Source organism: Bos indicus x Bos taurus, chromosome 9 (genome assembly GCF_003369695.1).
Source record: "Bos indicus x Bos taurus breed Angus x Brahman F1 hybrid chromosome 9, Bos_hybrid_MaternalHap_v2.0, whole genome shotgun sequence".
NCBI classification, from domain to species: Eukaryota; Metazoa; Chordata; class Mammalia; order Artiodactyla; family Bovidae; genus Bos; species Bos indicus x Bos taurus.
In genome coordinates, this window is record NC_040084.1 from 37218586 (window position 1) to 37228442 (window position 9857).

Below are 9857 nucleotides of genomic sequence, written 5' to 3' on the forward strand. Positions count from 1 at the left end.
TGACCCCATGGACTGTAGCCTGCCAGGCTTCTCTGACCATGGGAATTCTCCAGGCAAGAATAGAGTGGGTTGCCATGTATCCTTTAGGGGATCTTCCCAACCCAAGGATAGAACCCAGGTCTCACACATTGCAGCCCAGTTCTTTACCATCTGAATCACCAGGGAAACACAAAGCAGTAGTACTGAGTCATCCCCAGCTCTGTGAAGTGAAAGTTGCTCAGTCGTGTCTGACTCTTTGGGACCCCACGGACTATACAGTCCAGGCCAGAATACTGGAATGGGTAGACTTTCCATTCTCCAGGGATCTTCCCAACCCGGGGATCAAACCCAGGTCTCCCACATTCAGTTCAGTTCAGTTCAGTCTCTCAGTCATGTCTGACTCTTTGGGACCCCATGAACCACAGCACGCCAGGCTTCCCTGTCCATCACCAACTCCCGGAGTCTGCCCAAACCCATGTCCATTGAGTCAGTGATGCCATCCAACTATCTCATCCTTTGTCATCCCCTTTTCCTCCCACCTTCAATCTTTCCCAGCATCAGAGTCTTTTCAACTGAGTCAGCTCTTCCCATCAGGTGGCCAAAGTATTGGAGCTTCAGATTCAACATCAGTCCTTCCAGTGAACACGCAGGACTGATTTCCTTTAGAATGAACTGGCTGTGTCTCCTTGCAGTCCAAGGGACTCTCAAGAGTCTTCTCCAACACCACAGTTCAAAAGCATCAATTCTGCGCTCAGCTTTCTTTATAGTGCAACTCTCACATCCATATATGACTACTGGAAAAACCATAGCCTTGACTAGTTGGACCTTTGCTAACAAAGTAATGTTTCAGATTTTAATATGCTGTCTAGGTCGGTCATAACTTTCCTTCCAAGGAGTAAGCGTCTTTTAATTTCATGGCTGCAATCACCATCTGCAGTGATTTTGGAGACCCAAAAAATAAAGTCAGCCACTGTTTCCACTGTTTCCCCATCTATCTCCCATGAAGTGATGGGACCAGATGCCATGATCTTCGTTTTCTGAATGTTGAGCTTTAAGCCAACTTTTTCACTCTCCTCTTTCACCTTCATCAAGAGGCTTTTTAGTTCCTCTTCACCTTCTGCCATAAGGGTGGTGTCATCTGCATATCTGATGTTATTGGTATTTCTCCTGGCATTCTTGATACCAGCTTATGCTTCATTCAGCCCAGCGTTTCTCATGATGTACTTTGCATATAAGTTAAATAAGTAGGGTGACAATATACAGCCTTGATGGTCTCCTTTTCCTATTTGGAACCAGTCTGTTGTTCCATATCCAGTCTAACTGTTGCTTCTTGACCTGCATACGGGTTTCTCAAGAGGCAGGTCAGGTGGTCTGATATTCCCATCTCCTGTAGAATTTTCCACAGTTTGTTGTAGTCCACACAGTCAAAGGCTTTGGCATAGTCAATAAAGCAGAAATAGATGTTTTTCTGGAACTCTTGCTTTTTTGATGATCCAGTGGATGTTGGCATTTTGATCTCTGGTTTCTCTGCCTTTTCTAAAACCAGCTTGAACATCTGGAAGTTCACAGTTCACATATTGCTGAAGTCTGGCTTGGAGAATTTTGAGCATTATTTACTAGTGTGTGAGATGAGTGCAATTGTGCAGTAGTTTGAGCATTCTTTGGCATTGCCTTTCTTTGGGATTGGAATGAAAACTGACCTTTTCCTGTCCTGTGGCCACTGCTGAGTTTTCCAAATTTGCTGGCATATTGAGTGCAGCACTTTCACAGCATCATCTTTCAGGATTTGGAATAGCTCAACTGGAATTTCATCACCTCCACTAGCTTAGTCTGTAGTGATGCTTTCTAAGGCCCACCTGACTTCACATTCCAGGATGTCTGGCTCTAGGTGAGTGATGACACCATCGTGATTATCTGGGTCATGAAGATCGTTTTGTATAGTTCTTCTGTGTATTCTTGCCACCTCTTCTTCATATATTCTGCTTCTGTTAGGTCTATACCATTTCTGTCCTTTATTGAGCCCATCTTTGCATGAAATGTTCTCTTTTTAATCTCTAATTTTCTTGAAGAGATCTCTAGTCTTTCCCATTCTATTTCTTTCCTCTATTTCCTTGCATTGATCGCTGAGGAAGACTTTCTTATCAGTCCTTGCTATTCTTTGGATCTCTGCATTCAAATGGGTATATCTTTCCTTTTCTCCTTTGCTTTTTGCTTCTCTTCTTTTCACAGCTATTTGTAAGGCCTCCTCAGACAGCCATTTTGCTTTTTTGCATTTCTTTTTCTTGGGGATGGTCTTGATCCCTGTCCCCTGTACAGTGTCACGAACCTCCGTCCATAGTTCATCAGGCAATCTATCAGGTCTCATCCCTTAAATCTATTTCTCACTTCTACTCTATAATCATTAGGGATTTGATCTAGGTCATACCTGAATGGTCTAGTGGTTTTCCCCACTTTCTTCAATTTAAGTCTGAATTTGGCAATAAGGAGTTCATGATGAGCCACAGTCAGCTCCCGGTCTTGTTTTTGCTGACTGTATAGAGCTTCTCCATATTTGGCTGCAAAGAATATAATCAATCTGATTTCGTGTTGACCATCTGGTGATGTCTGTGTGTAGAGTCTTCTCTTGTGTTGTTGGAAGAAGGTGTTTGCAATGACCAGTGTGCTCTCTTGGCAGAACTCTATTAGTCTTTGCCCTGCTTCATTCTGTATTCCAAGGCCAAACTTGCCTGTTACTCCAGGTGTTTCTTGACGCCCTACTTTGCATTCCAGTCCCCTATAATGAAAAGGACATCTTTTTTGGCATGCGTTTAAGGTTCCTTGATGTATTGTGACTTGATTGCCTATTTCTTTTTATCATCAAGTAATATTCTATTCTATGGATGTACCACAGTTTGTATCCATCCACCTATGCAGGACATATTGTTTGCTTCCAGTTTTTGATTATTACAAGTAAACATGCTATAAACATTCATATGTTTTGTGTATATATTAGCTTTTTTATCATTTGGGAAAACATCTAGGCTGTGATTGATATACCACATAAAAAAAAAGAAAGCGCTAAGTTATGTCTGACTCTTGCAACCCCATAAACTGTGGCCTGCCAGGCTCCTTTGTCCAGGCAAGAATAGTGGAGTGGGTTGCCATTTCCTTCTCCAGGGTACCACATAAGACTGTGTTTAAATTTGTAAGAAACTACCAAATTGTCTTCCAAAGAGGCTATACCATTTTTTTTACTCTAATGAATGGAGTTCCTGTTGCTTTACATCCAGTACAGCATTTTGTACTGTCATTTTTAAAATGTAGGTCATTCTAATAGTTGTATAGTGATATGTCTTTGTGTTAATTTCCCTAATGATATAGCATCTTTTTAACGTACAAAAATTTAGAAAGGCTATTGTATTAAGCTGACGTGAATAATTAACATCACATTTTCAATTAAGAAAGAGACAAACATTATGTCACTTCCTCTTTTCTTCATTCAAATTTTTTCAGTGGGTCCAATCACCTATAAGATGACATATATAATTTAATATTAATTAAAAGGCCCATAGTTGTCTAACTGTAATTTTGTTTAGCCCAAGTTCCTATCCCTTCCTTTTGATTTTTGCTGAGAGGCATACATTCCTCTTTCAAATTTTGAAAATTCTGAAAGTAACGTGAAATGTTTGTCTGACTCTTTGTGACTCCATGGACTGTAGCATGCCAGGCTTCTCTTGTCCATGGAATTCTCCAAGGCAAGAATATTGGGGTGGGTAGCCATTCCCTTCTCCCAAGGATTTTCCCAACCCAGGGATCAAACCCAGGTCCCCTGCACTGCAGATGGATTCTTTACTGTCTGAACTGCCAGGGAAGCCCTGTGCAAATATGGGCTATGTTCGATCAAGGCCCTGTCCCTTTGGACAGGTGAATCCTTTTGTTAGAAATGTCCTCTTGCTCTCCGTTTCCTTAGCCTTGCAAAGACAAAGTGCCTACCTATTCTTCTATATTTGACTTCCCTCTTTCTTTGATCCTTCTCTCTCTTCCTGATCCTACCTTGACTCACATAAATGGGTCAGTGCCCTTCAGAATTTAATGTGGTCTTTCAGGTTAGTACCTCCTGATTGTATTGTAAATGTCCTCCTGGTTGGGAAAAATGTTTATGTGTGTGAAATTATTTCTTACTGAGAATTCCTAAAAAGGATTATTTGCTGACTGAATGAGTTGATGAGAGAAAGAAAGCAAATGTGAGAAGTTAGTTACATTCTTTGTTTTAGAAAAGGTTTTAGGAAGGCAAAGATTAAATGTGTGAAAGAATAGGGCTGGAGCCAAATAGGCCAAATCACTAAGATATGAATACATACATACGGGGCTGAGAGATAGCATAAAGTCAGGTGTCAAGCCATAAATACCCAGTTCCTAGCAACTAAGTAGAACCATTACAGAAAGAACAACCTATTTAAAGGTGATTTTAGCATGTGGGTAGTTAATTTAAGATTTAATTTGAGTATTTAGTTCCACTCAGATAGATAGAGCCTCTGATTGTTTTTAAAGAGCTAATTCTGAAGTGGAGTAATTGGTAAGAATTCCTACCTTGCTTCTCCATGTGGAGCTATGGCAGCAGCTTGAGAGGGAGAAAGATCCCAAGAGATGGTTGAATGTGGGCCTGATGGAGGCTGGATGTGGGCTTCCAGGATTATCAAAGATTTCTATACCTTAAGCATGGTATAGGACCTGACTGTACTCTGTGGTTTGAGATGTGGAGAATCTTGTGTCAGTGGTAGTTCGTGTGGACCTTAAGTGTTGACTAACAGAGGTTCCCTGACTCTTTGATTACATATAAGATCCTGGGCAATGGAATAATTTGGGGTGCATGAGTATAAGAGGGTAATGATCTATAACAACTGAGGCAGAATGTCCCACCAGTTTAGTAGGATAGAATCTCAGTCAAAATTAGTTTAGTTTAAAGAAACTAAAGAAATATAACACAAAATTGTCATTATCTTCTTGTAGTATATTTGTCTACAAAGAAAATACTAGATAATGGAGAGAATTTTTTTTTAGAATTGGCGAGTATTCAATAAGATTTTTGATTAATATTTAGAATTCAGTTGTGTTTTTATATACCAGCAATTATTGTTTTGAATAGTGTTTACAATAGCAATAAAAACACATATGGTACCTAATGAATAAATGTAACAAAAGATATGCAAATCTTCATGGAGAAATAGATAACATTTTATGGAAGTGTAGTAAAATGTAGTATAGAAATACAGGGAATCACCATGTCATGTATAGGAAGACTGTTGCCAATATGTGTACTTCTGATAATTATATATACGTGTGTGTGTGTGTATATATACATACACACACACACACACAATGCTATATCATTCAAAATCTTAAATGTTTTTGAGAAAAATTTAAAGTTGGCTTTGCAGTAGATATCAGTTTATAAAAGAACAAGAGGTATCTTCCAAATATTGAGATTTTAGTAATTAGGTCAAGCTTAAAAATACAGCTGTACTAATTAGTAGGCATACTACTTGTGCAGTAATAGATAAAGAATAATGCTACTAGACAAGCAATAAATGGAATAGACCAATATTTATGGAAAATTGAGCTATAATAAAGGAAACATTTTTAAAAATGGTGGGATACAGGTATCAGAAGAATGAATGAACAAGCCTTCAAGATGACCCCTGACTATAATCTGAATCTAATAGAACCACCCTACTGAGCAGCTTCCAATATCTGAATCCACATAAATAGGAGAATTAATACATAAATACTGTTGCTTCAAGCCACCATGTTTTAGAGTGAATTGGGAGGCATTGCTAGATAAACAGAACAACTCCTTTGTTTCTCATCCAAGATGTAACTGCAATTACTAGTTGTGTGTGTATCTTTAAAGACATTTGGTTAAATTTTCAACAACTTAAAATACTAATGGGCTCATTTAAAAAATGGTGGGATAATATACTATTTATACAAAAATTGCTATGGGGAAAATGGATTATGTGGGAAAAGATAAAATGTTTCCTTATCACATCACGCACAAAGAAAATTCCAGAGAGATAAAATACATAAATGTAAAAAAGGAAAAAACTTAAAACCTTTTGGAAAAAAATATGGGGGTTATCGTTATGACAGTGAACTAGGGAAAAATCAAATAAGACACAAAAAGAATAAATCATAAATTAAAAAGTGATAAAACATACAACACTGAACCTTCAAAATTTTGTACTACAAATTTGATAAAGTAAAAGGATAAACCACAGGGATAGACATTTGCCATATTTATAATATAACCATTAAATAACTACTTCCAAATTCATAGGTAATGTCTGTAAATAAAGAAAGAGATAATGCAACACGAATGTGCAAGAGATATAGATAAGCAATTAATAGGAAATAAAATCTCAAATCATATAGAAAGATACTCAGCCTCATTAATCACTAAGGGAATGCAAGTGAATACATCGTGAAATACAATCTCATAACATTGGACTTCCAAAAACTAGCAAGTCTGGCAGTACCAAGGGTTGGTGAAGCTCAGAGTATTGAGAACTCTTAGATAATGTTGGTTGGATTATGAAATGGTACAGCTACTTTAAGAACAATTCACAACTTTAGAACATAATTCCTTTGATTCAGGAATTTCACTTATAGGTGGACAAAATATGCATTATATTCTTCATAAGTATTGCGTGCAATTGCAAAAAATTGGAAAAAAATTAGTCAGTTAGAGAGTGTATATATTTGGAGGTCCCATGACTACCCTCAGGTTTAGTAATTTGCTAGGAGTGAACAGAATTTAGCAAAGCCGTTATGTTCATGGTTATGATTTATTACAGGGCTTCCCTGATGGCTCAGGAAATAAAGAATCCATCTGCAGTGCAGGAAACACAGGAGTTACAGGTTTGACCCATGGGTTGGGAAGATATGCTGGCAGAGGAAATGGCTACCCACTCCAGTGTTCTTGCCTGAAAAGTCCCATGGACAAAGGAGCCTGGCAGTCTACGGCCCAAAGAATTGCAGAGTTGGACACGACTGAGCAACTAAACACACACACATGGTTTATTATGGCGAAAGGATAGAGATTAAAATCAGCAACAGAAAAAGGCACATCAGGCAGGGTTCTGGAGACAACAGGCATGAGTTTCTAGTTGTTCTTTGCAGTGTGGTAGTATAGACAGCACTGTTTCTTTTAGCAATGATGGTGACAATATATTCAACTAGGGAAGCTCACCTAAGTCTTAGTGTCCAGTGGACACTACTGGATTGTCACCTAAGCTTGGTGGGTGGCTTATATAACTGATCTTAGGCTGACCTTACTCTCTACCCCCTCTATAGATCAGACATTGCATGGTTCAGGCCCTCCACCATAAATCACTTTGTTAGCATAGACTGCCTGGCACCACCCAAGGGCCCTCAGTAAACAAGGACACTCTTACCATGCAGGACACTCCAAGGGCTTAGGAGATACCTCCCAAGAGCTGGACAAAGGTCAAATCTTTCCTTTGAATGTGCAGGTGTGAACAACTCACACTTGCTGAGTTGTCCTTTACTATACAGTGTATAGGTTTCCCTCATAGCTCAGTTGGTAAAGAATCCGCCTGCAGTGCAGGAGTGTCCCTGCAATTCATGAGCACCCCAGTTTGATCTCTGGATTGGGAAGATCCCCTGAAGAAGGAAATGGCAACCCACTCCAGTATTCTTGCCTGGGAAATCTCATGGACAGAGAAGCCTGGCGGGCTAGAGTCTGTGGGGTGGCAAGAGTTGGACACAACTTAGTGTTCAAACCACCATACAGTATATAAATAAATTGTATTATATATCTACAAATAACAGTATGGATAAATTTTATAAAACTACTGTTGAAAGAGAAAGTAAACTGGAGGAAATGGGTACAGTGCAAACTCATTTATATAAAGTTAAAATTATGTAAAATATTGCTTGATATGGTACATGAATACATAAAAGTGTAGAAAGAGTATTATGGACAAGGAAATAGCAGCCCACCCCAGTATTCTTGCCTAGGAAATCCCATGGACAGAGGAACCTGGCAGGCTACAAACTATGGTGTAACAAGAGTTGAACACGACTTAGCAACGAAACCATCACAACCAGAAAGAATGTTAAAATGTTAATGAGAATAATAAATTCTAAGTACAGGCTAGTTTTTAATTCTGGGGACAGAAACTGCAATGATCTTCTAGGAAGTACATGGTAGGGCATTAATTAAATCAGAAATGTTTTATTTCTCAGGCTGGGTGGTGGGTACATGGGTGTTTGTAAATTATTATTCAATGATTGGATATGTGTAGACTATCTCAAATTTTTAAAAAGAGTAAATTTTTCATATAATTGAGTTTGTTTAGTAAGCATAAGCATATTAGGTTGGTACAGAAGTAATTGCGGTTTCAGACCAGGGGTTTTAAAACTTTATAACTAGTCTCAGACACATCTCTATTAATCAAAATAGGAACCATTACAATCAACACATTTTTGCCAGTGAGACATAATTTTGTTTATTCCTGTAGCATGAAAATCTGTGCTTTAGGATTGGACAAACTCTTGGAAAGCATTTTCTGCGTCTTGCTGGTTGTGGAAATGTTTTCCCCGCAAAAAGTTGTTGAGATGCTTGAAGAAATGGTAGTTGGTTGGTGAAAGGTCAAATGACTATGGGGGATGACGCAAAACTTTGTAGCCCAATTTGTTCAACTCTTGAAGTGTTGGTTGTGTGGCACGCGGTTGTGTGTTGTCCTGGAGAATAATTGGGCTGTTTCTGTCGACCAGTGTTGGCTGCAGGCATTGCAGGTTTTGGTGCAGCTCATCGATTTGCTGAGTGTACTTCTCAGATGTAATGAATCCTTTCGCCAGGATTCAGAAAGCTGCAGTGTGTCAGACCAGCCACAGAGTACCAGTGAACGTGAGCTCTCTTTGGTGCAAGTGTGGCTTTGGGAGGTGCCTTAAAGTTTCTCAGTCCAACCACTGAGCTGGTCTTCACCAATTGTTGTATACAATCCAATTTTTGTCGCATGTCACAATCCAATTGAGAAATGGTTCATTGTTGTTGCATAGAATAAAAGAACATGACACTTCAAAATGATTGTTTTGATTTGTGGTCAGCTCATAAGGTGCCCACTTATTGAACTTTTTCACCTTTCCAATTTGCTTCAAGTGCTGAATGACTGTAGAAGGGTTGTTGTTGAATTCTTCAGCAACTTCTATAGTTTTAAGAGGCTCAGTGTTGATGACCCTCTCAGTTGGTTGTTCTCAATATCTGAAGGCTAGCCACTATGCTCCTCATCTTCAAGGCTCTCGTCTTCTTTGCAAAACATCTTGAACTCCCACTGCACTGTACGTTTGCTAGCAGTTCCTGGGTCAAATATGTTGTTGATGTTGAGAGTTGTCTCCACTGCCTTATGACACATTTGAACTTGAAAAAAAAATTGCTCGAATTTTCTTTTTGTCTAACATCATTTCTATAGTCTAAAATAAATATAAAATAAATAGCAAGTAATAAGTAATTAGTAAAAGTACATAAAGTGATAAATGTGCATTAAAATGATGTATAACATAATCACATTTAAGAATGTATTCCAATATCAAATGGCAAAGTTCAACAATGCAAAACCGCAATTACTATTGCACCAACCTAATACTATAGTTACTTGCTACAGATTGATTTGATTTGTTATGATATTCTAAGGAGTCAGGTCTATTTTGAGGATTTATCATAGCTTTGAATCCAGCTTCAAGATGGGCAGAAATAAAGCAAGACAGAAATTGCCAAGTTAATCTACCAACCTCCTTTCATGTATCTTCTTCATCTTAACTTCTCAAGCACAGAGCCTGTGCCTCATGTCTTTTCTCCTGGCACCCAATGGAGGAAT

The 9857-nt window shown here is 38.6% G+C and overlaps 1 pseudogene; it reads right to left on the reverse strand.

The window, feature by feature from the left end:
* Nucleotides 1-8430: 8430 nt before the first annotated feature.
* On the reverse strand, nucleotides 8431-9447 carry LOC113898788 (annotated as a pseudogene).
* Between the last annotated feature and the right edge of the window lie 410 nt (nucleotides 9448-9857).